This window comes from Salmo salar, unplaced genomic scaffold (genome assembly GCF_965601325.2).
Source record: "Salmo salar unplaced genomic scaffold, fSalSal1 ptg000322l, whole genome shotgun sequence".
NCBI lineage: Eukaryota > Metazoa > Chordata > Actinopteri > Salmoniformes > Salmonidae > Salmo > Salmo salar.
In genome coordinates this window covers 370,162-384,058 of record NW_027675349.1, presented here as the reverse complement: position 1 = coordinate 384,058, position 13,897 = coordinate 370,162, and positions in this window count along the sequence as shown.

Genomic DNA, 13,897 nt, shown 5'->3' with positions numbered 1-13,897 from the left:
AGGTAATCGACTAGCTGGGCTGTTCTCCAGACTCCGTGTGTAGGGACTTGTACAATGCTTGAACAAGGCTAGTGAAATTGACATTTGTGTCTGTCTGTATTCTTGGTATCTTTCACTAGATGGCAGTAAACACCTGCTGTAACTAGACTTTACAACAACAGTGACCACGTTAACATGCACACCAATATCCCGTTATTATTCGAGGTACTCTGAAGTATTCTGTTTTTAAATTGATGCATGTACACATCTTATCCAATTTACTGTTGTTTCTCCTCAGGCTGTTTCACATATTATGTTTTCATCTGATTGTCAAAAAAAATCTAACTCAAAAAACAGGCTACCTGTGCGGTTTGATACTCTGTACTGGACTGTATAACCTACTGGCTACAATTTAGACACATTTCTGCCTATAATTTTCAACATTTGGTAGGCCATTTGTTTGTCAAATATAGTTTGATACATGCAGCTTCTCTTCTGTCATAAATTGTTGCCCCAGAAGACTAAATAAAGTAGTTCTCTCCAGAATAATAATTTACATTGATAGAATGAATGCATTAGTAATCCACTAAAGTTGACCTTTAGTTTAGGGACCGGGGAGAAAACGCAATAACTCCAGAACAGTGGAAAGATTGGTCCTGTGCAAAATGTCCAAATGTCATCAGTCTGAAGGGTTTAGTTTAGGGACCGGGGAGAAAACTCAATAACTCCAGAACAGTGGAAAGATTGGTCCTGTGCAAAATGTCCAAATGTCATCAGTCTGAACGGTTTTAAGGAAATGAAAAGCTGAGAAAAAGATGACACACATTTCTGATAAGGTTGAAAATACCGTCTGCTTGCATCATATTGTAAAAGATAACACCTCACACTCTCATTCACATTATCTCAAGAGATACTGAAATAAATCCTATTTCTCCACTCCTGTTCCCCAGACTAAATTAACATTTGTTGTTTCATTTAAATACAAGAAATGCATAATTCTTCAGGAGTTAATATTATATTAGATTATGGGCCTACAGTCAGTGTCCAGATTTCAGATAATATTATATTAGATTATAGGCCTACAGTCAGTGTCCAGATTTCAGTTCATATTATATTAGATCATAGGTCTACAGTCAGTGTCCAGATTTCAGTTAATATTATATTAGATTATGGGCCTACAGTCAGTGTCCAGACTTCAGTTAATATTATATTAGATTATAGGTCTACAGTCAGTGTCTAGATTTCAGTTAATATTATATTAGATTATGGGCCTACAGTCAGTGTCCAGATTTTAGTTAATATTATATTAGATTATAGACCTACAGTCAGTGTCCAGACTTCAGTTAATATTATATTAGATTATAGGTCTACAGTCAGTGTCTAGATTTCAGTTAATATTATATTAGATTATGGGCCTACAGTCAGTGTCCAGATTTTAGTTAATATTATATTAGATTATAGACCTACAGTCAGTGTCCAGATTTCAGTTAACGTTACTATTTAATTTAACCCATATGAATTGAAATGAGGAATATTATGTTTATTTATGGCTACAGGGATACTCGTGAACGGGATATCAGAGAACACCGCATTTCCGGGAGAGTAGTGGGGGAAACCATTCACCTCAGAAAGAGGGGTGATATTAATAACGTTTCCTTTCATTATGTGTTGTCGAATTCATAAAAATATATTTTCTGCCATTGTAGTAAGGTTGTTAATACGAGAGGTCTTCAGACTTACCATTTTTTAATTATTTTCCTTGAAAGAACAAGTAGAGGGTTTTGAGTGCTTCTCCCCTATTTGGAAAGTTGGTCTGCCTGCTGTTCAGTCAGAGATATTCTGAGAGAAGGTCTCCTTCTGCTGGACATAAAAACTGTTTAAAACTGTAAAACACTATAGTGTATCTGGAACACTGGGTCATATATCGCAAAGTCAATAGCGAATGTGACTATGTATATATTTATTGTGTATTTAAAGCATATTTCTGCAAGTTTATCAGGTGTCTGCTAGCTTAGCTAGCCATGTTAATGACGAGCTAACTAGCACCGTCAATCAGTGCAATGTAATGTCACGCTAGTTGTTGCTAGCAGGTGATTTATTTGTAATTCAAGACTTCTTTATTGAAATATTAAGTCAATGTTTATTTTCTTACTACCTTAAAGTGTTTATACAAAAAGGGTTGTACTTGTGCTCTGTATTTATGGATTAATGTCACTTCACATTGAGGGCATGTAGCATTACTGTTGTTCCTATCTAACAGTTATCTTGTGTCCTACCTAACCATGTATCATTACTGTTGTTCCTATCTAACAGTTATCTTGTGTCCTACCTAACCATGTATCATTACTGTTGTTCCTATCTAACAGTTATCTTGTGTCCTACCTCACCAGTGAACGTGTGGCTGTGACCATCCTGTCAATGCCTGTCCTGGTGACTCATTTTACATTTTAGTCATTGAGCAGACACTCTTATCCAGAGCAATTTACAGTTGGCCCTGGTGACTCCTGGGCCCTAATTCATAAAGGCAGTGTCTCAGAGCTGATCTAGGATCAGGTCCCCCTCTTCATGTAATCCGATTCATTATGATCTAGGATCAGGTCCCCCTCTCCATGTAATCTGATTCATTATGATCTTGGATCAGGTCCCCCAGTCCATGTAATCTGATTCATTATAATCTAGGATCAGGTCCTCCTCTCCATGTAATCTGATTCATTATGATCTGAGATCAGGTCCCCCCCTCTCCATGTAATCTGATTCATTATGATCTAGGATCAGGTCCCTCCTCTCCATGTAATCTGATTCATTATGATCTAGTTGTCAGAGCTAGAGTGGTGTTTGTCAGACCATGAGACATCCCGAAAATTTGTCTTCTCATAAAATCGTATGTAGAGTCTGAATGGTTTGGCCAACAAACTATTATGGTACCTCTATTGAAAGCTGAGATTCGTACGAACACGATGGTGTTCTACGTGTTGCTCTAGGAATTACAGCAAACTAACAGGGTGTAAGTGATATTAGGGGGACACAGAAAAACTTTAAATAAATAATATGAATGAAAAATGAATGAATGAATGAATGAACGAAATTTTATTTCCGTGTCAAATCACCAACTGGCAACCCATCCCTTATGGGGTTAATTGCCACATAAACAAACATTACAATAATTGACTGTGGTAATTAAATGATAATTCCTCTTCAGTGCTCTCTGCATTGAGCATCACATGAAGAATGAAAACAACGTAAGGTAAAAATCAATACATAATAGTAAATAAGGTGATGCAAACAATAATTATATCCCTAGAGCAGAACAATAATATACATATATACCCACACTGTAAAGTGTAAAGTGTACACTTTGAAAAGAAGGTTGACGATATCCGATCCTCGTTTGCTAAGTCAAACGACACCGCTGGTCCTGCTCACACTGCCCTACCCTGTGCTTTGACCTCTTTCTCCCCTCTCTCTCCAGATGAAATCTCGCGTCTTGTGACGGCCGGCCGCCCAACAAACTGCCCACTTGACCCTATCCCCTCCTCTCTTCTCCAGACCATTTCCGGAGACCTTCTCCCCTTCCTCACCTCGCTCATCAACTCATCCTTGACCGCTGGCTACGTCCCTTCCGTCTTCAAGAGAGCGAGAGTTGCACCCCTTCTGAAAAAACCTACACTCGATCCCTCCGATGTCAACAACTACAGACCAGTATCCCTTCTTTCTTTTCTCTCCAAAACTCTTGAACGCGCCGTCCTTGGCCAGCTCTCTTGCTATCTCTCTCAGAATGACCTTCTTGATCCTAATCAGTCAGGTTTCAAGACTGGGCATTCAACTGAGACTGCTCTTCTCTGTGTCACGGAGGCTCTCCGCACTGCTAAAGCTAACTCTCTCTCCTCTGCTCTCATCCTTCTAGACCTATCTGCTGCCTTTGATACTGTGAACCATCAGATCCTCCTCTCCACCCTCTCCGAGCTGGGCATCTCCGGCGCCGCCCACGCTTGGATTGCGTCCTACCTGACAGGTCGCTCCTACCAGGTGGCGTGGCGAGAATCTGTCTCCGCACCACGTGCTCTCACCACTGGTGTCCCCCAGGGCTCTGTTCTTGGCCCACTCCTATTCTCGCTATACACCAAGTCACTTGGCTCTGTCATATCCTCACATGGTCTCTCATATCATTGCTATGCAGATGACACACAATTAATCTTCTCCTTTCCCCCTTCTGACAATCAGGTGGCGAATCGCATCTCTGCATGTCTGGCAGACATATCAGTGTGGATGACGGATCACCACCTCAAGCTGAACCTCGGCAAGACGGAGCTGCTCTTCCTCCCGGGGAAGGACTGCCCGTTCCATGATCTCGCCATCACGGTTGACAACTCCCTTGTGTCCTCCTCCCAGAGTGCTAAGAGCCTTGGTGTGACCCTGGACAACACCCTGTCGTTCTCCACCAACATCAAGGCGGTGACCCGATCCTGTAGGTTCATGCTCTACAACATTCGCAGAGTACGACCCTGCCTCACACAGGAAGTGGCGCAGGTCCTAATCCAGGCACTTGTCATCTCCCGTCTGGATTACTGCAACTCGCTGTTGGCTGGGCTCCCTGCCTGTGCCATTAAACCCCTACAACTCATCCAGAACGCCGCAGCCCGTCTGGTGTTCAACCTTCCCAAGTTCTCTCACGTCACCCCGCTCCTCCGCTCTCTCCACTGGCTTCCAGTCGAAGCTCGCATCCGCTACAAGACCATGGTGCTTGCCTACGGAGCTGTGAGGGGAACGGCACCTCCGTACCTTCAGGCTCTGATCAGGCCCTACACCCAAACAAGGGCACTCCGTTCATCCACCTCTGGCCTGCTCGCCTCCCTACCTCTGAGGAAGCACAGTTCCCGCTCAGCCCAGTCTAAACTGTTCGCTGCTCTGGCACCCCAATGGTGGAACAAGCTCCCTCACGACGCCAGGACAGCGGAGTCAATCACCACCTTCCGGAGACACCTGAAACCCCACCTCTTTAAGGAATACCTAGGATAGGATAAAGTAATCCTTCTAACCCCCCCCCCCCCCCCCTTAAAAGATTTAGATGCACTATTGTAAAGTGGTTGTTCCACTGGATATCATAAGGTGAATGCACCAATTTGTAAGTCGCTCTGGATAAGAGCGTCTGCTAAATGACTTAAATGTAAATATATGCACATACATACATATATACATACTGTATATATATACATACATAACATATACAGATAAATAAATACAGAAAAAAATAAACAGAAGGAATTTGAACCCAGTCTGACACAAAGAGAAGATTCATATGGGAGACAAGTCTATACACAATCTATATACACACGTACCATTTACCACATAGAAGACTCATATGGGAGACAAACCTATACACAATCTATATACACACATACCATTTACCACATAGAAGATTCATATGGGAGACAAGTCTATACACAATCTATATACACACATACCATTTACCACGTAAAAGCTAAATATTTTTACAATTTAATTATAGGTAAACATTTTTCTTATATTCCAGGATTTATCTAAATATTCCACAAACGGAAATACACAATGGACAAAAAAACATTTCAATTTCACCTCATCACTCAGCCACATACTGCCAGGGTATATCTGGTGGTCTTTCTGGAATAAGAGCAAGCGTATATCGTGGTAGAAAAGGAAATAGAGGATTAAATCAGTTTCATTCTCTATTTCGTTGAAGTCACAATAGTTACATAGTCTTTCCTCTTCCATTTCACCACAATACTGACCTGTTTCAATACTCAGAGACAATATCCCTGATCTGGCCTGTTTCAATACGCAGAGGAAATATCCCTGATCTAACCTGTTTCAATACTCAGAGACAATATCCCTGATCTTACCTGTTTCAATACGCAGAGGCAATATCCCTGATCTGACCTGTTTCAATACTCAGAGACAATATCCCTGATCTTACCTGTTTCAATACACAGAGACAATATCCCTGATCTTACCTGTTTCAATACGCAGAGACAATATCCCTGATCTTACCTGTTATACATAATATATCTCTCACACACCAATTCACCCTGAATCAAACTAAATGTTCTCAATTTGGGTTTATGATTCATCTCCTCCACCCATTTTATTTTCATGTTGGATCAACAGTTGTTTTTTAATCATATCTATGTCTCCCTTCATTTGGTTTTGGTACAGATGTTCACAGTCAGACTGTTGAAAAAGCTCAGACATTTCAGTTCCCAGGCTTCCCCTATGGATAGATAATAAATACAATAATCAAGAAAAAAGTAGTTGATGAAAGGGACTTCAACTAGGACTATAAAATAATGGAGAAATAGTTTAACATTTTGTTATTTTATGGCTTATATTTCTTGTGGAAGTTGATAAATAACACCTGGGGACAAAAACGCCTACATCTTCTGACAAAAAGTGTTAAAATGCATAACATTCCCTTTCAGGATCCATATTTTGGTGTTTATAAGGTAAAGGACACCTTATATTTAAAGCCTTTTTGAATCCACATTTTACACTAAATAAGAACTGATTTTTCCCGGGGACAGAAAAGGCACCACATGGTAGGAATGACTCAGCAGAACTCCTACACTAGTTTAGTGGATTCCAAATGTTCCCTCTACTTTATTCTACATTATTAACCTGAAATACTCACTTTACTTGGAAACTGAGTTGCAGTTTAGAGGTTAAACTATGAGCTGCTCTGTCATCTCAAAATGACCCTGTACAGATACTTTCTTATATTCAGTTTCAACTGTAGTCAAGGAGTCACCCTTCATATAACAACAGTAACCAGAGGGTGGAGCTAACAGTCAGTTTCAACTGTAGTCAAGGTGTCACCCTTCATATAACAACAGTAACCAGAGGGTGGAGCTAACAGTCAGTTTCAACTGTAGTCAAGGAGTCACCCTTCATATAACAACAGTAACCAGAGGGTGGAGCTAACAGTCAGTTTCAACTGTAGTCAAGGAGTCACCCTTCATATAACAACAGTAACCAGAGGGTGGAGCTAACAGTCAGTTTCAACTGTAGTCAAGGTGTCACCCTTCACATAACAACAGTAACCAGAGGGTGGGGCTAACAGTCAGTTTCAACTGTAGTCAAGGTGTCACCCTTCACATAACAACAGTAACCAGAGGGTGGAGCTAACAGTCAGTTTCAACTGTAGTCAAGGAGTCACCCTTCACATAACAACAGTAACCAGAGGGTGGAGCTAACAGTCAGTTTCAACTGTAGTCAAGGTGTCACCCTTCACATAACAACAGTAACCAGAGGGTGGAGCTAACAGTCAGTTACATGAGACAGCAGTAACGTGACATTGTTCTGAATCTTGCTTAAAAAATGTTATAGTCCTTCTTCAAGACATCTCTCTTACATTATTTTAGCTAAACTTATAATTTACTCGAAATCAGGTTTAGTTGTGTTTTTCCCCTGTAAGGTGTGTACGTGCTGGATAATAACTAAAGGATTGAGAAACCCTGAGATAAACATAAAACCATATAATGTAAAAGCTCCTCCACCATCTTTACCAGACGTTTTACTGATAACATGTAGACCTACTGATTAGTTTCCACTTTGAAAACTGCTGTCTGTCAGCAACTCAGCTCAAGTAGCAGTTCTAACTAGTAATATCGCATTCCTAGTATTCATTCACATACTCTGTCATTTAGAATGAATTATTGTTCATAAATACTTACTTTATTTGTCAGTATTGTCCATATAGTGTTTTCTGCTCTGTCATCTCAAAATGGATCCTGTACAAAATCACATATTTACTTTCAGTCACCTCCTGGGTGGTGCAGTGGTCTAAACCACCCCATCTGAACAGTTTCTCACCAACTGGCCACCTGGTCTATAGAGACTAAATGACTATACACTCTACGCTGCACACCACATCAACGGGGATGTAGTGGAGGGTAAACCCATGTAAACGCGCTTACACACCTTTTTATTTGTAAAATAGCGTTTACTCAACTTTGTATTTTGTTAATTATCGTTTACCACTTCTTATGCGTTTCCAGCGTTAAGTCTAAATTCTATCGCAGAAACCGGGCCCAGGTTGGTCAGCATGATAAAGAATCATATCTCAAGGTTACTCTGTCTATTGAATGTCTGACTACGACCTAACTTTATAATAGTTATATGTAGCCAAGACTTACCAGAGTCTGTACGTCTGTCCTTCAAATCAACACATTTATCCTGCTTCTAATGTTGCAGAGAAATGTGCGCTACATTTTGTAACCACAGTTACTTTCATTTTCATATGAGGAAACACGTCAATTTGCACCACTGGTGTATGGGTAAATAATGATGACAGAAGAGATCTACTAACTAGTAATAATATGTAATTCCAGGTATTCATTATCTTAATCTGTTCTTTATTGTTCAGAAATACTTTATTTGTACTTCTCTCCATGTAGTGTGTTTCCTCTTTTGTCATCTCACCATGGATCCTGCACTCAGCCGTCTCCCCACCCTGATAATAGAGTGTTTTATTGGAATCTTCCACTAGATGGCAGTAAACACCTGCTGTAACTAGACTTTACAACAGCATTCCTTATTCATAAAGGCAGTGTCTCAAAGGAGGAGTGCTGAACCAGGATCAGCTCCCCCTGTCTATGTAATCTGATTCATTATGATCTAGGATCAGGTCCCCCCTCTCCATGTAATCTGATTCATTATGATCTAGGATCAGGTCCCCCCTCTCCATGTAATCTGATTCATTATGATCTAGGATCAGGTCCCTCCTCTCCATGTAATCTGATTCATTATGATCTAGGATCAGGTCCCCCCTCTCCATGTAATCTGATTCATTATGATCTAGGATCAGGTCCCCCCTCTCCATGTAATCTGATTCATTATGATCTAGGATCAGGTCCCCCCTCTCCATGTAATCTGATTCATTATGATCTAGGATCAGGTCCCTCCTCTCCATGTAATCTGATTCATTATGATCTAGGATCAGGTCCCTCCTCTCCATGTAATCTGATTCATTATGATCTAGGATCAGGTCCCTCCTCTCCATGTAATCTGATTCATTATGATCTAGGATCAGGTCCCCCCTCTCCATGTAATCTGATTCATTATGATCTAGGATCAGGTCCCCCCTCTCCATGTAATCTGATTCATTATGATCTAAAATCAGGTCCTCCTCTCCATGTAATCTGATTCATTATGATCTAGGATCAGGTCCCCCTCTCCATGTAATCTGATTCATTATGATCTAGGATCAGGTCCCCCCTCTCCATGCAATCTGATTCATTATGATTCATCATTATGCTTTGTTTGGCTACTTGTTGTCCATTGTCTGAAGACGCCTATTGTGGTGAAATGTCAGGAACACATTTTTTTAAATGTACTTTTAATCGTTTTAGAAACGTTTAAATGACCCACATGGATTCTAACTGGGGATTCAGCTAAAACTTGTATTTTTGGGACCAAATAAATTGATACCAACAGTGGACAATTCACAGCAAAAGCATGGAGCTACAACTGTCAAGAGGAGAACAGGGGGAGTATTCCCCTTGGAGAACCCAGAGTGCAACACTGAAGAAAAACATATTGGAGAATAACAACAATCTCAATCTGAAGCTCTAAAGAAAAAATAGGAATTGTGAAAATCAGGAACACCATTCTTCCTCCTGTCCAACCATTGTCCCTGTATGAATCAGGACCACCATTCTTCCTCCTGTCCACCTATTGTCCCTGTATAAATCAGGAACACCATTCTTCCTCCTGTCCACCTATTGTCCCTGTATGAATCAGGAACACCATTCTTCCTCCTGTCCACCTATTGTCCCTGTATGAATCAGGACCACCATTCTTCCTCCTGTCCACCTATTGTCCCTGTATGAATCAGGAACACCATTCTTCCACCCGTCCACCTATTGTCCCTGTATGAATCAGGACCACCATTCTTCCTCCTGTCCACCTATTGTCCCTGTATGAATCAGGACCACCATTCTTCCTCCTGTCCACCTATTGTCCCTGTATGAATCAGGACCACCATTCGTCCTCCTGCCCCACCTATTGTCCCTGTATGAATCAGGAACACCAGTCTTCCTCCTGTCCACCTATTGTCCCTGTATGAATCAGGACCACCATTCTTCCTCCTGTCCACCTATTGTCCCTGTATGAATCAGGAACACCATTCTTCCTCCTGCCCACCTATTGTCCCTGTATGAATCAGGAACACCATTCTTCCTCCTGTCCACCTATTGTCCCTGTATGAATAAGGACCACCATTCTTCCTCCTGTCCACCTATTGTCCCTGTATGAATCAGGACCACCATTCTTCCTCCTGTCCACCTATTGTCCCTGTATGAATCAGGACCACCATTCTTCCTCCTGTCCACCTATTGTCCCTGTATGAATCAGGAACACCATTCTTCCTCCTGTCCACCTATTGTCCCTGTATGAATCAGGACCACCATTCTTCCTCCTGTCCACCTATTGTCCCTGTGTGAATCAGGACCACCATTCTTCCTCCTGTCCACCTATTGTCCCTGTATGAATCAGGACCACCATTCTTCCTCCTGCCCCACCTATTGTCCCTGTATGAATCAGGACCACCATTCTTCCTCCTGTCCCACCTATTGTCCCTGTATGAATATTAGTTGGCATCTAATTGAAGAACATACTGCTTTATAGATCCCAGCCTGACAAACAATTGTCTGGACCTTACTTTGAGCACTTGCACTGGGCCTCCATTGAGTCTCCATGTGTCAAGCAGTACAGAGAAACCCCCTCTAGATGACAGCAGAGGCTCTTGGATCTACCCTGTCTATCCACCAGTTTAGTGACCTTGTTCCATCAATATGTCCATACTACTTCACAACCCATTTCAGGTCTTGACCAGCAATGTCCCATTGGGCTCAACCAAGCCGAGAGTGAGGTTCTAGAAAGAGGACTTACTTTCATACCAACTCCTAAACAGGTGGACTGACTTTCATACCAACTCCTAAACAGGTGGACTGACTTTCATACCAACTCCTAAACAGGTGGACTGACTTTCATACCAACTCCTAAACAGGTGGACTGACTTTCATACCAACTCCTAAACAGGTGGACTGGGAGGAGCTCCGGAGGGGATCTACACGTCTATCATAGAAGATTGAAGTTATCAGATCATTGTGAATATGAAACAGATTTTCCTCAGATACTATTTCCAAACCCCTCACATTTGGAACCTCAGTTGGAGTCAGAAACTATACAGACTCTGATACGTAGGGATGTGACTTCCTTTTCACAATTCAGAACCAGACCTTTTTTTATCAGCTTAACCTTACAAATGGTTAAAAACCAAGCTCTAGAAATATAGTGATTAAACCAGCAGATAAGGGGCTCAGACTGTTGTAATGGATGAAGTGAATATCTTCTTGAAGCCAATACACAATAGGATCATGTTAAACACTATGTTCCATTGTCCAACACAACCGGAAAACACAAAGATGAATCCAGGAGATAAACTGTATGAGGATAAGTACATTACAGATAAACAGATGGTCTGTCTTTTTGGGACAGATTCTCCAAGGCCTAGGCAGTTTTACTTACTGCCTAAAATGCATATCTCCTGAGACGTGGGCGGTTCCCTTCGGCTGACCAATAGTAAGTGATTGTGTCTCAGAGACGTGGGCGGTTCCCTGCGGCTGACCAATAGGAAGTGATTGTGTCTCAGAGACGTGGGCGGTTCCCTTCGGCTGACCAATAGTAAATGATTGTGTCTCAGAGACGTGGGCGGTTCCCTGCGGCTGACCAATAGGAAGTGATTGTGTCTCAGAGACGTGGGCGGTTCCCTGCAGCTGACCAATAGTAAATGATTGTGTCTCAGAGACGTGGGCGGTTCTCTGCGGCTGACCAATAGGAAGTGATTGTGTCTCAGAGACGTGGGCGGTTCCCTGCAGCTGACCAATAGGAAGTGATTGTGTCTCAGAATATTACTATATTGCTGAATATATAGACTTTTATTGCTGAATATATAGACTTTTATATCAACCCTCTATCCCAGAAACACCCAGCTATGTTCAGGGTACTGATGAATGACGGGTTAATTACTATTGTAGTACTGACTTTAATATCAACCCTCTATCCCAGAAACACCCAGCTATGTTCAGGGTACTGATGAATGAAGGGTTTATTACTATTGTAGTACTGACTTTAATATCAACCCTCTATCCCAGAAACACCCAGCTATGTTCAGGGTACTGATGAATGAATGGTTTATTACTATTGTAGTACTGACTTTAATATCAACCCTCTATCCCAGAAACACCCAGCTATGTTCAGGATACTGGTGAATGAAGGGTTTATTACTATTGTAGTACTGACTTTAATATCAACCCTCTATCCCAGAAACACTCAGCTATGTTCAGGGTACTGATGAATGAAGGGTTTATTACTATTGTAGTACTGACTTTAATATCAACCCTCTATCCCAGAAACACCCAGCTATGTTCAGGATACTGATGAATGAAGGGTTTATTACTATTGTAGTACTGACTTTAATATCAACCCTCTATCCCAGAAACACCCAGCTATGTTCAGGGTACTGATGAATGAAGGGTTTATTACTATTGTAGTACTGACTTTAATATCAACCCTCTATCCCAGAAACACCCAGCTATGTTCAGGATACTGATGAATGAAGGGTTTATTACTATTGTAGTACTGACTTTAATATCAACCCTCTATCCCAGAAACACCCAGCTATGTTCAGGGTACTGATGAATGAAGGGTTTATTACTATTGTAGTACTGACTTTAATATCAACCCTCTATCCCAGAAACACCCAGCTATGTTCAGGGTACTGATGAATGAAGGGTTTATTACTATTGTAGTACTCTTTTTATTAACTTAGCTACTGACTTGTTCTATTGTTGTTGCATTGTCAAGAGGTTAACCTGCAAGGAAGCATTTCAGTACATAATACTTGTATTGTACTTTATATTATTATAGATATTTTAGGGTTGCCATGGATTTCAAGCAGGCAATGCCATCAGGTCCAAACCCAAAACAAGGAAATTGTAGGAGACAGGCGTGTTGGGGTTTCCTGCCAGCATGACCACCCGCTTCACTTCCTGAACATGAAAAAGGGTGAAAGGTGGGATGCAGTAATAGGGAGTTTTTTTCAGTTTCTTTTTCAGTATTTTATTTCAGTCTTGATTAATTTAGGTAATTTAGTAAATTGTATTTAGTGCAGATAATGATGTACTTCTTCTGTAGTTTGTCAAATGCAGTGAACCTGCTGAGAGATGAAGGAGGGGCTGAGAGGCCAGAACATCAACCTCATCTTCATGGAGGACATTGATGCCAGATGCAGTGAACCTGCTGAGAGATGAAGGAGGAGATGAGAGGCCAGAACATCAACCTCATCTTCATGGAGGACATTGATGCCAGATGCAGTGAACCTGCTGAGAGATGGAGGGGATGAGAGGCCAGAACATCAATCTCATCTTCATGGAGGACATTGATGCCAGATGCAGTGAACCTGCTGAGAGATGAAGGAGGAGATGAGAGAACAGAACATCAACCTCATCTTCATGGAGGACATTGATGCCAGATGCAGTGAACCTGCTGAGAGATGGAGGGGATGAGAGGCCAGAACATCAATCTCATCTTCATGGAGGACATTGATGCCAGATGCAGTGAACCTGCTGAGAGATGGAGGGGATGAGAGGCCAGAACATCAATCTCATCTTCATGGAGGACATTGATGCCAGATGCAGTGAACCTGCTGAGAGATGAAGGAGGGGATGAGAGAACAGAACATCAACCTCATCTTCATGGAGGACATTGATGCCAGATGCAGTGAACCTGCTGAGAGATGAAGGGGATGGGAGGCCAGAACATCAATCTCATCTTCATGGAGGACATTGATGCCAGATGCAGTGAACCTGCTGAGAGATGAAGGAGG